This window comes from Porites lutea, chromosome 8 (genome assembly GCF_958299795.1).
Source record: "Porites lutea chromosome 8, jaPorLute2.1, whole genome shotgun sequence".
NCBI lineage: Eukaryota > Metazoa > Cnidaria > Anthozoa > Scleractinia > Poritidae > Porites > Porites lutea.
In genome coordinates, this window is record NC_133208.1 from 29,349,308 (window position 1) to 29,367,885 (window position 18,578).

Genomic DNA, 18,578 nt, shown 5'->3' on the forward strand with positions numbered 1-18,578 from the left:
TACAAAAAAACACTCGAACTCAGTGGGTCGATACCTGAGCCCGCGATACGGTCAGGCGATACTGATCAGCAGAAACTCTATTTTGACAGCTGTCAATTAATCAAAACATGGATGTACAATATCAGGTTGCAGGCTCCCAAACTATCTAGAAAGTGTGAGATTAAACATTGGTATACCTGTGGTACAGACGAACGGAAGGTCGGTTGGTTGGTGTACGGTCACGTGATTGCCGAATTTTCTGGGGTAGATAGATTTTCTAAGCTATGGGGCTTCGAATTGAGCCCGTGATCAAATAAAATATCAGCGCAAAACTATAAACACAACGTGACCTTGATGGATAGAAAAATGAGCCCGCGATACACTCAGGTAATGATGGTCAGCGTATACTCTAGTTTCACAGCTGTCAATTAACCTTCATTAGAATGGCAAATATTCGAATTAACAGACTACGAGTGTGAGTAAGACATATCCGTCTGGCATGTATTGGAAAATGCCAGATCGTGTACCTGAGCGAACCTGAGCCCACGTTATTAGTTTTCTGATTAGTGTTCTGCACATGTTCCATTTTGACAGCTCTCAATTGACGTTAATTTGGCTTGCCAATATAACTTTAAACGAGTGTCAGCCAACTGACAGCCTTGCCCGGCGTAGTTTCGTTTTTATGTTGAATTGGTAAGTGTGACATATTATATCAGCTTATATGTAGGGGCAAAACGACTGGTCTTTCATCTGAGCCCGCGAGATGGTCATGTGATAATTGTCAGCGGATGTCTGATTTTGATAGCTGTCAATCTAATCGTACTCATACGGATGGCTTACATAACTAAGAGGCTAGTCAAGTTGTGCAAGATCTATTGTGACATTTGACATCGGCTTACATGACATTTTCTCGGATGGATAGTTTACCAAATTTTCTTGCCCATGGTGCTCCGCTGCGCGCGCGAGAGAGAGCTCCGCTATTAATAATAATATCAATAATGACAATATTAATAATCATAATGACAATAATTAACAATTAATGAATGAGGCTGAGTATCTTATGAAGAATTATGGAGATCGAGGAGGGTGTTATCCGTCGAGGCCGTAGGCCGAGGCGGATAACACCCCCCGAGATCTTCATAATTCTTCATATGATACGAAAGCCAAGTTCAATAATTGTTTTATTATTCATTCAAAATAATTCCTAGTTTAAAAACATGGCTAAAACGTGCTTACCTCCATCGATCCATCAATGTCAAGTTCATCTTTGATAGTGCACGTTTAGGTTTGTGCAGCTCCGCAAATATTCTCCAAATAGCAGATGTCGCCCTTCGAGTTGTGTACTTGCTGTTCTTGCCATGTTTTTTGCCATTTTTTCGCCTTTTTCTTACTCTTCAAACGAGTGAAATGTCCGCCATTTTTCAAGTTCACTAGCAAAACAACTCAACCTCGTCCCCAGGTCTTCTCGGTTAACGGTGCCTTAACCTACGAAAACGCTGTATTTTTGACGTTAAACTCAAAATTCTTCCAAATTTGGTCATCAGTAACTGGTTATGGTGAATTAAACTTGTGCTTTTAGCCAATCAGAATCGGGAAAATATTTTGAATGAATAATAATAATTTTTAACAGAAACTCATAAGGGGTTGAAACGTGTAACTCGCGTTCAATACTCGTGAATATTCACTTTTACCATAATTGGAAACCTTAGTGTCAGATATCCATTTCCAACAAAATGGCTGCCGCGCGATCACCATGCAGATGTTTTACGACAAGAGTTCAGCATTTCAAGGTTAAAAATAGATCGTTAAAAGACAAAAAAATGGAGAGAGAAAGTTCAAAAGAACGCTCAGCTACCTTTTTGAGGAGGAAGGGAAGCTTTTCATCAAGAAATCGTCCCTCGAGGAATTCAACCTTGTTTTGTTCACGACGGAGCCCATGGTCTGTTTTGAAATGCAACCAAGGCAGCGAAGTTTTTGCTGAATTTTCAGGTACATTTTGCACTCTATGGCCAAGACAATTACATTTTTGAAAAGGGAATTTATGTCTTTTTAAATGTTTCATAGACGTCTTATAAATTTTTCTCTTCGGCGCTAAAGAACAATTACAAAATGTGCCCCGATTTGAGATGGATTTTGTGTTGAATTTTGCCATGTGCTCAGCCGATTTCACTTGCGTGAACGGATCCACGATCCAGAGAGTGTTTTCCGAATTGCTTTAATTGGATTTTGAATAAAAAATTTTAAGAAACGGCTTCTCTGTCTTTTTTTTTAAGTTTGTTCGTTCAGAAAATTAGCTCAAAACATGATCGTGACTACAACACCCAAGCTGAATTAAGCTTAAATATGCTTCTCACATTCATTACGCGCATCACTTTTTGCGAAGATGTCAGGTTCAGTTTTTGGACACTTTTCGATACGCAGCTAATGAACTTTATTCGCAAATATTTTTTACTGTTTATTCAAGACTTTTGATATAAAAATTATAAAAGCCTATTTGCAGTACAGTTTACCGTGCAGAGGGTCAAGGAGGCATCGTTTTTTGAAGTGACAAGTTCTGCAAGTTCAAGAAGTTGTGAGAACGTCAATGGGTTTCACAATGTTACGTTTGGCCCGGGTGGTAAGGCAATAATATCCTGCTCAGTGTTTTGGTAAGATTCCTGGTTTCAACCTTTGAAAGCTTTCTCGGCTTTCGGGAGTATTTTCCCCCGTTTGTCGGTCATTATTTAAGCGGGCGCGGGAACCTGAAGTGAAATTACGTCACTCAGTCATCTCTTCTTCTCGTTCCAAATATGGTACTTTTGAAAATGAATAATCACGAGCATCGGACAAAGCAAACATATGAGAGTTACACGTTTCAACCCCTTATGAGTTTCTGTTTTTAATTAATAATAATTTTATTTAACTTTAAAAATATGTACATAATTTACAAAAAATATTTGAAGTAAGAATTTAGCACCATCCAACACTAAGAATTATATAAATCATGAAAATACAATCACCGTGCCGAAAACGATTTCCCAAATACATTCCTTGCGGCTTAGATGCGGTCAATAACTCTTGCAGGCAGTCCTGAGTTTTGAATTAAGCCATTACAAAAGAGAATTATCCGTCTCTCATTTAAAAAAGAAACAAGTTAAAAGGAATAAAATCTCGTATTCCTAAATTCCTAATTCTTTAAAAAGTTCCTAAAAGAGATTAATTCGGGCAGGCTCTAATATTTTCGATCTGTAGATCTGAGTCAGCAAAGTCTAGCTGTCGTTTTCTGGATCCTGAGCCTCTCAAGCATAGTATCGTAGAGCGTGCGATGGCGAAAGATACTTTAGCTCTTATCCAGCAAACTGCGCTTCAGTAACTTTCTCCCTTCTTATTTGCGATCAGCTCCGCAAGTCTGCTTTGGTACTTAACACACTCATCCGCCATTCCACCTGTGATCGTGAAAACTAGGGGAGTGAACGTTCCCTGTTCGATCTCCATTACTCTTTCCGCATACTGCCTCTTCTTCTCGTTCTCATACTTCTTGTAGATCTGCTTAGGGTGGGCGTGTCCGTTATTTCCCAGTCGAATCGTAACTTGATTGCATCGCTAAATTCCTTCTTCTTCAGATTGTAATCTAGCTGTTTGAGGGGAATCACGGTCAGCCAATTTGATGATCCCTTCTCTGGAGCTAACTCAACAGCTCGCTTAGCTTTTGTCGGCAGGGAGTTGTTCACCTGCTCCAGTCTCTCACTTAGACAGTCGTCTTTTTGTTTTCGTGTGCTCAGTTGCAGTGTTCGAATTTCTGAGGTATCTGGAGGCTGGTGCTCTTGCTAAACAATTCGCCTCACGAGCGGATTGGTTACTTTGACAGTAAATTATTATAATAATATTAATGATAATAATAATGATACAGTGATACAAAATATACGTGATAAATAAGAAAAGATACAGCACTTGTCGTTTTCTGAACTCATCCACCGCCAAACGCCAGTTGTTTTAGTTCGAACAATGCCGCTTGACGTTTGTGTATCTATGTTTTGTTCTGTTCTGTTTTTAGAACATGAATGCCTCTGGATTCAGAGTCTGTGTCAAAGAATTGTTTGATACCAGATATGATCCCTTGTCAGTGAGTTATGCAGTGCTTACAGGTAAGCAAATACTGAAAATTTGTTTTAAACTGATATAGTTATTTCGATTAAACATACAAAAAGTCGTATTATCGTAGGCTCTGTGCACATGTGCACGTTTCTCTGGTTTTCGCGTTAACAAATACATTGAAAGCGGATTTTATACCAGCTGACGTAAAATTCCGAACATAAAAAGGCCCCGTCACTTATAAGCCCTTCGAATAAGCCCGCAAATTTGTGTCCCAAAGAGGCCTTTTGTAAGACCCCACCCCGTATATGTGCCCCTGGAGGGTGGGGGAGGATTTTTATTTGGGAACCACTCTCACAAAGGGCAAATCGTTCCATATCGGAACCCCAAAAGACAAACTCGGACATGAATCTTCAGATTTCTATGAATAAATTTTGAACTGCCGTATCGTTTAACGGTGATCAAGAGCCATTATTGCTGTTAAGGTGATACATAGGATCGGAATGAAGGTGTTCACAAACAATCACCCAGACGTAGTTAATCGATAGTAATTGATATCAATCAAAGATGAATATCGATTTCCGATATCGATCGATAGAAATCGATAAAGAGAAACAGTTTTGTCTTCGATTAATATCGATGATTATCCGATAGAAATCGATGATTAAATTTTAATCGATTGTTATCGATTACTATCGATTCCTATCGATTGTTATTAATTATGTTAATCGATAATAGTAGATAAATTATTTTTTTGGTGACTTCGATTTCTATCGATTTCCGATATCAAGCGATATTCATGGGCGGGTTAAATCGCTTAACATCGAAGATATCGATTGATTTTCGATATCGATTTTTTATCGATTAACTACGTCTGGAATTACGTATGCAATGTGTACGGGGTCTAACAAAATGCTCGTTTGTACCTGACGAAGCCCAGGACATAAGGATCCACGAACGCGAAAGTGATTTTAAGGTTTTTGATATTTTTATCACATATAGATATCTGTGATCCTGGCTGGAGCTACTTTAATGGCTTTTGCTATGCAGTCAGCAAGAAGTGCGCAAATTGGACCGAAGCTCTGGCTAATTGCCGGCAGGAAAACGCAAGTCTCGTCAGCGTCAATAGTAATGAGGAAAACGTATTTATACAACGTCTTTACAATGGAGCAAAGTCCTGGCTGGGATTAAATGACATTTCCAGGGAGGGAACGTTCACCTGGGCAGGAGGCCGGCCAGGAAACTTTACAGTTTGGGCCAAAAACCAACCAAATAATGTTGGAGATGAAGACTGTGCGCATGCGCTTGGCATTGGACACAACTACAAGTGGAATGACGTGAAGTGCAGTGACTGTTATCAGTATACTTGCAAAAAAGGTCAATGGAAATTATATAAACAACCAAGACGTCTTTCTATAAGTAGGTTATATAATCCGGGTGAGTTGAGTCCCGTTTAAGAATGTTGGCGGTGAGAGTGACTGCTGTTTCAACAACCTCGTGCATGCAGAAGAACTTAACCATCATCCGCCAGCAAGTCGGTTGTTTGCCTGTTTGTAACCTGTAAGTCGTTTTGCTTCGATTTTTTGACTTCGCTCTGCTCTCCACTAACTAAACGCCTGGAGTACGCTCGCCTGTTCCGCGCTTCACACTTGCTCTCGCTTTCACCAGATCAGAGTAGAAAAACATCTGCGAACAGTCTAGGAACAGGTACCAATTTCTGTATCTTTGACTCGGTTATAGACCCTAGAAACATAAAAGTCCGTCTATTAAGAACTAGGATGTGCTGTTTTTTTTAACTTCATCTTCCTGTCTCGATATCAGATAACACACTCACCGCTACCATTCTTTCCCTGTTTTCCAGCATGATTTTAGCTCTCTTGAAGCGTTTGCCATGGTTTCCCTGGAAATAAGAATAGCTTTACACCTTACTTTTTCTTGTTAATATTTTTTGTTTTCTTGTTTGTGCTTTAACAGACCAGAATGAGTGCAGTGGCAACACGTTCTGTCATCCAAAGGCTAATTGTACAAATCTCTGGGGTTCGTTTAAGTGCACCTGTAACCTAGACTACATCGGAAATGGATTAAACTGTATATCAAGCGCACGAGGTACATAAGAGACATTTTAATAACATAAGAGAAAACCACCCTCAAAACCACCCGCAATACCTTTCGGGATTGTCGCGTGCACGTTTTCGGACAACCTTTTTGGAAATAGCTGTATATTACTTCTAACCTGTCCAAACTATATGTCTTCGATAAGGCAGGGTTTTCAGATACGTATTCTCCTGTTTTCAAGTCTTGCTAGATCGCTTAGGTACATCAATTTGACAGATTTTGAGTTGTTGCCGATCTGTTATAAATCTGTGCTTGTCGTTAACATATACAAATTTGTATATACAAATATTTTATTTTTGTATATTTTTTTATATACAAATATTTGTATATAATATGTTTTATTATTCATTCAAAATATTTTCCCCATTCTGATTGGCTAAAAGCACTCGTTTAATTCACCATAACCAGTTACTGATGACCAAATTTGGAAGAATTTTGTGTTTAACGAGGAAATGACGTCAAAAATGCAGCGTTTTCGCAGGTTAAGGCACCGTTAACCGAGAAGACCTGGGGACGAGGTTGAGTTGTTTTGGTTGTGAACTTGAAAAACGGCGGACATTTCACCCGTTTCAAGAGTAAGAACTAGGCGAAAACGTAGCTAAAACATGGCAAGAACCGCAAGAAGACAACTCGAAGGGCGACCTGCTATTTGGAGAATATTTGCGGAGCTGGACAAACCTAAACGTGCACTATAGAGGATGAACTTAACATCGATGGATCGATGGAGGTTAGCAAGTTTTAGCCATGTTTTTAAAGTAGGAATTATTTTGAATGAATAATAAAACAATTATTGAATTCGGCTTTAATAATAATAATAATAATAATAATGTTTATTTCTTATATTGCGCAGTCTAGCATGCGATAAAGATATGATCGAGTGCGCATTACAACACTAAAATCTTAAAGTAATAAATGGCTAGTCCAAATAATGATAATAATAATAATAATTTACAATTTTCGGAAAACAATAAAAGTAAAATATGAGTTAATAAAAGAACTAATAAAAAGCTAATTTAAAAAGATGTGTCTTTAGTAAAACTTTAAAAATGTTCAATGATTGACATTGTCTAATTTCTAGAGGGAGTCGATTCCATACTTTGGGCGCAGCATTTTCAAACGCCCTATCCCCGAGTGTCTCTTTTGTTCTATAGGTATTGTCCATTAGGAGTATGCCCCGGTATGATCTCAACTGATACCGCGAGCTCTCTTTGATTTTTATCAAGTCTAAAAGATATTGTGGTGCGACGCCGTAGATACATTTGTGAACTAGCATTGCTATCTTGAATTCTATTCTGTGGGTAACCGGAAGCCAGTGCAGGTTGATCAGGGATGGTGTGATAGGATCATACCTAGATATAGTACATACCAGCCGAGCTGCCGCGTTCTGCAGGCGTTTCTGCAGGCTTTCGTATCATATGAAGAATTATGGAGATCTCGGAGGGTGTTATCCGCCTCGGCCTAAGGCCTCGACGGATAACACCCTCCTCGATCTCTATTCATAAGATACTCAGCCTCATTCGTTAATTGTTAAATATACAAATCAAGGTATTGTGTCCAAGGAGGTGTGCGTCTCGTGGGGATTCAAGGCTATCTACGTTGCACCGGCTGTAACTTGGATACACAATTATTTTGATTGAATAAATTTCTTACTGTGAACTGTTTTTAAACTAACGGCTAAAATTTCCTCTTTTACACCAAAAGACCAAAATTTTCGGCTGTGTTAAGGCTAGTCGTTAACCCCATAGAAACCCTCTTTGTAGCCACTACCGGGAGTCCGAGGATGGGCGAAACGTGATTACGCTCTTTTACGCCCCTTTAAGTTTTCGTGTAACATCGTATTTGTCAACACAAAATGTGTTGGGCTATTCTGACACCGTAGTTATTGCTGCAATCGACCTTCCTCTCAGGTTTACAAGACTCTGCTATCGGTGGCAAGCAACATAAACCACTTGATCTTGTTAAAAAACTGGCTTAAACCTGTGGCAAAAGCATCAATCGCGTGGTTCTGTCAGGCGTAACTTAAAATTTCAACTACCCAATTTTAAAGCCAAATGAAAGTGATTGTCGTTGTGTATGTTGAGCTACCGAAATTCTCAACTTAAGACATGCGTCAGTATACTAGAGTTTTGATCAGTCTAAAACGTAACGCTTTATATTTCTTTTTAGAAAATCTAATAAACATGCAAGTTAACGTTTTACATTTTGCAATATGGTTATCTCTTTGCAAATAGCTCATTGAACTGGAAATAAATTCAGTTTCTGTGAAATTTCAAATACTTTGTACCTCATATAATAAAAAATGGTCTTATTTTTTTCCTTAGGTTTGGAAAACTCCGTCATTTTGAGATACAACAAAACTGATCACTTGACCTCGTTGAGGAACTGGCTTGCACCTGTCACAAAAAGCGTCAAATCTCTCTGGAAGCGCTGTTGGCGTGCATCCGTGAACGGCTGGTCTACATATTCATTTCACTTCCGATGTGACGGCAAGGGTCCGACTGTGACAATAATAAGGGTCGGGAGATATATTTTTGGAGGATACACCAGTCTATCATGGGGTAAGTGAGCATTGTAAATAGAGATATTACGATAACACTTTTTCCGTTACCAGCACAAAGGAAGTTACATGTAAATGTACTGGTGAGGAATATGGTGGACCATATGGAGTGACTGAGTCTGTTGATCCTCCAAAGAAGGCGTGCTTTTAGCCAGCAAAACAGGTTTAAATTTCATGTTGTCATCGACTATTGAATCTTTGGAAAATGAGGTAACATGGAACTTGTTGTAGCGTCCAGGCATTCTGCATCTGCTACCTTACAAAACATCATTACAAAAATTGTGTTAAAATACTCTTAAAAAATATGTATTATTTTCATGCACTGTACTCACTATATGTCTTCTCATTGGCTAAGAGCCTACCGTTCATTTGGAAATCAGCTTAAAATACAGACAAGACCCCCATAGTGGGGGTTCATTGGGCTGCCGACTGCGCGGTCTACAGTCTACTTGAAAACGCATTATTTTTTTCCAAACGATAAAAATATTCAGTTTTAAGATTTTTCTTTTGGTATTTTTCTTTAACTTAAAGGAATAAAATGTTTGCATTTTGACCCAAAAAATTTTTATTTCATCGGTACGCACTTTAAACAATGTGAAAAGATGAAACGATCGATATCACGTATCTTACCGTGATACTAATATGAGTTGAAAATTCGCCCGAGTTCGCTGTTTGTCTCACCCGTGACTAACTTTTCTTCATGGCAGAAAATTATGCCGCTTTATAATTCCTCCGAATTTTTGTGCCAGCCAAACAATATCGAAACATTATTCACAGTCCCTGGACATTAAAAAGACTGAACGAAACGTAGTGTAAATGCACTATGTGCCCTTGTTTACTTCTGATCACATGTGCACGAACTCTCTTTTCAAGCGATTCATCTCAATGCACAATATTTAACAATTATTCCACGAGCGCGTTGGATATGAGATGATAGATAGCCAACGAGGCGCGTAGCGCTGAGTTGGCTATAATCATCTCATATCCAACAAGCGCGAGTGGAATAATTGTTTTATTAAAAACGCCCACAAAAAGTCGTTGAATCTCCCCTACTAGAACGAACCGGAAAAGACAAGGGACTTCCGCTATTCACATGTCACGCGTCTATCAAAACTGTCAACGCGCGAACGGACTCGCCTGGACTGCATGAATGAAAATCAAAACATTGCAGCAATGAACATTATTTTTAAAAAACTCATCGGGATTCTAGGATTTTACACAGCAAGACAGCTAAAAAAAACCTGGCAGATAATGTGAAGGAAACGAATTTTTAAGTGACAGCCGTCGAAATTACTGTGAATTTGGATTTTAGGTGCAGTTACAAAAGTAAGAACAACGGAGAAAAACTATTTCCTCGGTCGCTAGTTATGAAGTTGTTTGAAGCCACAAGCTGGTTTTGCTGAACGAGAAAAGAAGCTATACTGCCGCCTCGATTGCTCTAGTCAATGGCTGCATAGCCTGTATTTGTATATGGTTACTTGTGATTTATATTCTTGATGTCGTATAAACAAGCGGCAGTTATCTATCGGCGAGTGACTCGATCGGGGAATGGCTTCGCGATCATGAAGAAACAACACCTGTCTTCTTTCGTAGCTGGTCAAGGTACTTTAGTTCCATGTGTTTTCATGTGTTTTTCGACAAACTTTCAAACAAGCTCTTGTGGCTTTTTTGTTTGTTTTTGTCTTTTTTATTTCGATGAAATTGCATTTCTAGTATTCTAAGAAATGAATTAAAACGATTTAGTTCGGGCGCCGTTCTAGCCTTCGCGAAAAAACATCTCAGCTAGCTCCCAATTTTAAACTGACGTGTACATCGACCATATATGGAGAGCATGGTATAATAGCTCATAAATTATACCATAACGGCTAAGCCAATCAAAATGCTACAATTGCATTATCCAATGATTCAGTTTTTAATAATATATATTATACATGTAATATACCATATATTATACCATATATTATATACTGTACCATATTTTATTATATACATACTGAGAAATACTCACCAAAAAGCTATGCCGTAAATTTTCCTACGCAAATTAGTTCAAGCCAATCAGAGGAGCGAACGATGGTTTTCACACGTGAAAAAAGTGATACGTCCAATCAGAATCGCGAACGATGTTTTTTCACGTGTGAGAAAAATGATACGTCCAATCAGAAGCCACAGGAGGTGTGTGAGTTTCGCGCCAAAATTCCCGCCTTTTATTGCAACTTGCAGCGCCGCTTCGCACACATTCAACGAGAAAAGTTTTACTCAAAGAGTTTGTCTCGCTAAAAAAGTGAAAAAACATTTCGGAAATGGAGTGGAATAGTTTCGTTTGTTTCACTGTCGATAAAGAAAATGGTAGAGAGCCGGTGAAACAACAGCGGAAAGGGATAAACAGAACGAGACGTAAGCTTTTCTTGTGCTCTTTGTCGGAGCTACTTTGCCTTTCATTTAAGCTTAAGCTTATATTGAAACCGGCCATTTTACTTTCATTTTTCATTTCATTTTACTTTCAATTGTGCATTGAGAACAAACAGTTAAGATTACTTATAGTTCTTGGATTACCTCATATCCTCACCTTCATTTATGTTTTTAACAAACGTTTTTACTAAAAAGCTGATACGTCATTTTCGTTGTCATTTTGCGGTAAGTGTGTAGCGGCAAATTTTAGCATTTTTGAAAGATTTAAAATAAAAAGGCCGCCAAAATGATGAATGTCTCAGTATGTATATAATAAACACAATACCACATGGAAAGTGCTTTGTACGGTATTTACGCACTCGTTGTTTTTGTATCAGAAATCTTACTCGCTCGCTGCGCTCACTCGTTCGATTTCTGATACGTCAACAACTCGTGCGTAAATACCGTACGCCAGCACTTTCCATAAAGTATTCTCTATATACTGTTTTTGCCCCTCACATTTACAGTGAGTTCGTTCGTCGTGTTCTAAACACTTTTAGGAAAATAAGGGTCATGCAAGGCGAAAAGTTGGGTAACAAAACGATATAAAATAGAAAGGAAAGGAAAAGAAAGAAAGCGAGAAAGAAAGATCGAAATAGATATTGCAAAACCGTCCAAATTTTTTCTTAAGCGCATGCGCCAAAACCAAAAATAAAACTTAACTCGCGGGAAAATATACAAAGGGTTAAAGGGGCGCTAATTCGAGGGAGGCGGAGGGGGGTTTATTTGAAGGGGGCGCTTATTCCAGCAGTATCGGTTACTAAAGGAGGTAAAGCCTTCCATGTTCTTGTTAGAGTATAGTGAACTGTATGAAGTTCATATAGAATTTTTAGTCTCGTAGCACTACGGTAAATGATCGAACAGAGAGAGAATCGGATTAATTCTAAAGTAAAAATTTAAGTGCTGCAAATAACCCTTAGGACCCTACTGAGCGATAGACTCAGTAAAGGGAATTAGGGGACCATACGAGGCAGGCAAGGAAAGGAATATTTTAAAATCGATGGGATTCGAACCCACGACCTCTGGACTAGATGAGGCCTGAGGAAGCAAGTCGTCGGTAATTACGGTGGTGGATCGCGGCGAGGAAAGAGTGTGCGGGGAACATAGAATGTTGTCCAGCATAGCAATAGTAACAAATGATGGAATAAAGACCCTCTTTCTTCGCTACAGTAACTGTCTACGAGCCTTTTTCTTGTATAGCTGCATACCTTAAAAAAGTTACATTATATGGATGGTTTCGCTGTAAGTACTGCGACAATGTCGCTATTAGCACTTACTTCTTTTTCTTTTCTTTCTCAGCCGACGGTCGCTATGGCCGGTATCAATACGATTCAAAAGCGTTTCTGTTTTCACTGGTGAACAAGCCTGAATGGGCACCTGTCAAATTGCCTCAAACAGGGGATTATGCTTCAAACAAAAGATCCATATTCTTTGAAACGTACTCTGGGCCTACATTCGGAGGTGGATATGACATTTACATTTCCAGCTACGCGTCGTCCAATAGCGATTCTTACAGCGAGCTTGGCTATACTTACAGCCCACCGAGCGGGTACAGCTACCGCAGCACCTTCGCCCGAACATTCCTGGCAGGAACTCGCAAGTTCACACCAGACGAAGTAGAAACTTTTTACGAAACAACCAAAATGCAGTGAGCTGCATCAGCCTTGACATTTCGCTGACGGGGCTTGTTTTCCTGTATTGCGCATAACTAAAATTAAAAATTCATAACTAAATTAATCGCAATTATATCCTGTCCTTGCTAAAGAGGCTATTTTCAACTATAAGGCAATTGGTTGCTGCCACGAAATAAAGCTGGAAAACTGATAGTTGAATAAAAGTACCCCATGATATATTATGTAGAATAATATGATTGTTAGGTATGTCACGGCTCTAGGGTTTAGTGTAAAATCCGTTTTTTTTTTCTTTTTTTTGTGAGCGCTAAAGGAGATGCGTTTTTAATAATCTAAGACGTCACCGATTAAGCTCTCTTATAGTTATGTTACTTTTTCCCTTAAGGGAAAAAAGGAAGAATTTAAGAAATAAAAACCATTTTTGGAAGTTTGTTTTTTTAAATCATCTTTTGCACGCCTAAGTTCAAACCGTAACTCCTGATACAATATAGGCGTTTATACGTTTAGAAAGGGAGTTCAGTTCCCAAATTTAAGAGCTAATACATACTTTCATGGTCACTTTTTTTTTCTATCAAGCGCTTTGGTACTGTCTATTTCAATAAGTTGGACGAATCTGTACTAGGATTACCGTTAACGTAACATGAAAACCAACGGTTAGAAGAGTTTCAAACACAAACAAGAGAGGCAGGATTGCCTAAAAAAGAAAGGTTTTCTGAGATCTGACCACCTATTGCACTGATTATGCACAGACTGACAATAGGTTTTGCATGTTTGAGACGATGTGCTACTTAGCTATGACACACTTGCTGCTCAGTTTTGTAATGAATTTCGGGACACAGCTTTTTTAAGTAAACCTTTTGGCATGTTTGAGACGATGCGCTAAATAGCTATAATTAACTTGCTTTTAATTTTGGGTTTAGTAAAAAGGGCATTATGAACAAACAAACAACAACAGCAACAACCGAAGGTGTAAGGTTACATGATAGCCACTAAGCAATACCTTTTTCATTTTTATTAGTAATTGCGCTTTCTCGAAAAAGAAATCAAATAAGTGTTAAATGTAGTTTTGAGGCACTAAGGTCTGCTTTATGTTGACTTGTATGATTTTGTAGACATATCGTATAAGCAAATTTAATGTTCTTTTCAGTCTCTTGTGTTTCCATCTAAAAAAAAGCTTTCATTGTATTTCAGTAATAAAGTAACATTGGTGTACCCCGGCAGGGTTCTCTAGTTTACATTATTTCCATTAGATTCACAAAATTGCTTTTATCGTAACGATGTAATGAACCTTCGATCTAATCACTCAGAATAGACACAAACGCATTAAGCGTATTATTAACAATTATTACTCGAACCCGAGTGGGCTCTGAGTCAATAGCCCATGAGGCCGAAGGTCTCATGGGCTATTGACTCAGAGGCCATGAGGGCAAGAGGAATAATTGTTTTAGTAAAATCCAGCTAGTTAGTCAAAAATATCGAGAATAAAAAAATTTAGCTAGTTAAAGCTAGACTTTAATCCTTTTTTGCCGCCAAAAAGCCCGCGCTTTTTGCTACTAGTGGGCTATTACATATAGCCTAGTAGTAGCTCAACCAATCAGAACGAAGCATTGATAATAGACCACTAGTTGGATTTTACTAATTTGACATATTTATGGATCTAATTCTTTCTATGTTTTAAAAAACATAAAAAGAAAATCAAGGCCTCTTTTCCGGCTTTTTCCCTTCTCTGTTTGAACATGGATAAAGCCCTCAAGAATTCAACTTCATGAAAAGTCGCCTACAATTGACGAATCGAGCGGTTCCAAATAGACGCGATAAAGTTCTCTGAAGTTTGAAAGGGTGCAAAATTCCTTTTTTTAGTGATGTTTTCACTGCCGTCATCGTCGTCGTTGCTTAAGGTCCCTTATAAGAAGACAAGACGACATAATGCTTCAGCACTGAATTCCAAGCGTGCCCATCCCCCGGGCATTTGTCATCTTGTCGGCCCGGGGGTGGGGCATTTGTCAGTTCTTGTTGGAGGGTCTCAATGGGGTTAAACGATAGGCGTAAAACGGCCAAAAATTTAGCCGATAGCCGTAAAAATAAAAAAATTTTAACCGTTAGCCGTAAATAGCGTAAAAAAGAGTTAACCGTAAAAGAAAGTGTTCCCTAGATTTGCTTCTTTTAAGGAAGGTACTAAACTCATTTTTATTTCCCGGCTAGTGTGACTCCGTACGCACGTTAGGCGAAGCGCCTTTTAGGTATTAACCAAGACCTAGGCTCCATTTCCGGGGAACTAATTTTTTCCATAGCGAAAGTGTGGCTTCTTGCTGGGAATTAATATTTGCATTTTTCAGGAAGCCGTGCCCTCGAAACACTAGTGAAACAACACGCAGAGAAGTCATCATCATCATCATCAATCTTTATTTATACACGAAATCGTATCATTTTACATGGTCTTCCTAGGAATCGTGTTTAAAACTAGACTAAAATACTAAGACTAAAAGACTAAGGAACTATTGACTATAATGTTAAAAATACAAAAACTTACATTATGGATAATAAGAGTTACAATAGGTCATGGTGTATTAGAAAAATCTTTCCCATGAATTGAAGTTTTAAAAACATTTAAACTGGGCAGTTTTCTAATCTCTGAGGGAATCTTGTTCCACAGAACAGATCCTCTGTAGTGTAGGCTCCTTTTTGCAGACTCAGTTTTGGGTCTGGGGACATAATAATTTAACTCAGAATTTCTAAGATTGTGTGAATGTACATTTGAGGTGTTGGTAAAGATCCGCCTCAGATACGATGGGAAAAGATTATTATGGATTTTATACATTGTCACAGCCAACTGTTTAAGTCTTGCATATTCTAGCCTTTCTCCAGCCAAGCTCATCCAACAAAACACTTGAGCGAACGTCATAGTTAGAAAAGGTGAGAATTCTAGCAGCCCTATTCTGCAGCTTTTGAAGTTTGTCTGCTAGTCCCTTATTGATATTACCCCAAACGGCACCACAGTAATTAAAATATGGCATTACCAGTGCATTGTACATGTTCACTCTAGTATCAAATGGTATAAAATGACTTACACGCCTTAAGATAGCAATACCAGCGGATATTTTCTTTGAAATGGTATGAATGTGTGGGCGCCAGTTCAAAGATTCATCAATTTGAACTCCAAGGGATTTATGTTTAATTACTCTTTCTAAGGGTGTATTATTGACTTTGACTGTGAAGTCACTGTTTATTTGGGATAACTTAAATTGGCTCCCTATAAGCATGTATTTAGTCTTCTTAACATTTAAAGTTAATTTGTTTGCTGACAGCCATGACTGGATTAAATTCATATCATAATTCATTTTATGTTCAAGGACACATGGGTCTTCTGCAGATGTGGTAAGGGTAGTATCATCTGCATACATTCTGGGTTTTGAAAACAAATTACATGAAGGGAGATCATTAATATAAATAGTGAATAAGAGAGGGCCTAAAATAGACCCCTGTGGAATACCACATGTTATATTACAGAAATCAGATTGAACTCCATCAATGAACGTTTGTTGCTTTCGGTCAGATAGATAGGACTGGAACCAGTTAAGGGATTGAGAACTGACCCCATAGAGTTTAAGCTTTCCCAGAAGGATAGCATGATCCATGGTATCAAAAGCTTTTTTCAAGTCCAGGAATATCACACCATTTAAGAGACTGTCGTCAATATTCCATAGCCATTCATTCGTAGCCTCAAGTAAAGCTGTTTCAGTGGAAAACATAGGTCTGAAGCCAGATTGTGATTCAGTTAACAAGTTATTATTATTTAAATATTCATATAATTGATTAAAAACAACTCTTTCAATTAATTTACTTACTACAGGCAGAACTGAGATAGGTCTGTAGTTGTTAGGATCAGTCCTGAGGTCTTCTTTAAATATTGGCGAAACTCATTTCTTAACGTCACAGCCGATATGGCCAGGGACTTTGTCTTCGGTTTCAGGTCATTGATTAGCGTGCGCAGTTTCGTGGCCGCCGCGTCTTCATTTTCAACAGATAAATCATTTGTTCCACAATGAACGATTAAGGCCGTGTTCCCATCAATGTGGCCGGACGCAAGAAACTCATTTGCTTTCTTGTGGATATCTTTAATCTTGGCTCCTCGAGAACATTCAACTATAGTCTTCCCTCTGCAGGCACGGGATAATTTCCTAGATTCAATATTTTTGACTAGCGAGTCACCAATTAGGCAGGCTTTTGTCGGTTTGTCTGCACTAACAGGAACCTGCTTTGAGGAATTGAGAACTGTAGCTGTAGAGTTAGCAATGGAAGGTGGAGTGGATGATTCAGGGATTGCAGTAGTAAACTGAGAAATGAACTTTTGCTTGTGTTGTAATCGATATTCTGCTAGTTGATCAGCCAAGGTCATAGGCGTGGATCGATCTGCATTGATTATCAGCGGCGAATTTTTATCAGGTTTGGCGTCTGATGCTTTAGGCGATATTTCACCGTCGGAAACCTCAAGCGCCTTGAATTTATTTTGTATATCTATGGGTCTTCTATTTTTACCGACACTTGTCCACCCCTGGGAATCAGACAAGATATGCGATTGTTTCTGGAAGTGAGAAGTTATGTCATTTCGAAGATTAATTACTTCATTGGCTATTTCGTTGGTAGCGACCAGTAATGCAGCATGAGAATCTTTCAGATCATTTGTCTCCGGCAACCTTTGTGATTGGGTCTGGAGGTGAGAGGTTACGTCATTTCGTAGCGCGGTCAATTCATTTGTTATTTCATTGTTTGCTGCCAGTAAAGCTACATGAGAAGCTTTCAGGTCACTTAGTTCGTTTGACACTTTTTTTAACAACAACGACAAGTGAGTTAATTGACTGTCGTAATCAGCTTCGATATCCTTGACCAGGTTTGAATATGGAGATTTGTTAGCATCCAAAATGACTTCCATGTATGCGCTATCAATAAAATTTTCAGCCTTGGCTAGGTCGTCTTCAGTGGGTGAAACTGGAGGTTTAGCAAAATCCCCTCCAAGGCTGTTGTCAGCATTAATTGTAATAGGGTCATCACTAGGCGAAACAAGCCCCGTGGCTATCACCTCTCTCGCTTGAACATCGTTGTCTAGATTCTCTTGGAATGCGTTCAACGTTTCGCTAACCGGGTGTGCCCAAGTTGAAGTTAGATTAATTAAATCTTTTCTCAGTTTGTCTGCATCTTCTTTTCCTTGAATTTGTAGAGTTTTCGCTTTGTGGTAGAAGTTACAAGTGATGTTTTGAATCTTGAAAACAGCACAAGTTCCGTTGTCGTTAGCGCGAAATTGATTAGGCTGAACTTCCAAATGCAAGGCCAGAAACCTGAGTAGGTCGTTCTTAGATCCATTCCATTTGAGCTGATTTTTTGTAGACAGGAAAGATAATTTCTTGCAAAGGGCTTCCAAATCCTCCATTGCTTTTGTAGAGAACAAATCTTGCTAGCCGAGTTTTGAGGTCCGTACCGTATCAAAGTAAGACCTTTCCTGAAGCACTTCTCAACAAAATGATGGTGGAAAATGAGTGGAGTCACTGTTTGTAAAACACGTTGCCGATAAACATTTCCCTGTCTTTCTCGGACGCTACGGTAGACATCTTCATGCCTAGTCCCTGTTCGGCGTCTTCCCACGCAATCTCGGTCAAGGCATTTCAGTGGCGAACTCGCTCGGACCACGTGACCAGAAAGACATCAGCCGCTCGGAATAATGCGGCCTACGGACAAGGCAACGGCAGACAGTCGTTCCGTACAGTCCTTCGCTATCATTAAAA

At 38.9% G+C, this 18,578-nt stretch overlaps 1 pseudogene; it reads left to right on the forward strand.

The window, feature by feature from the left end:
• Positions 1–14,009, forward strand: part of LOC140945494 (uncharacterized) — a 29,454-nt pseudogene extending 15,445 nt beyond the window's left edge.
• The last annotated feature ends 4,569 nt before the right edge of the window (positions 14,010–18,578 follow it).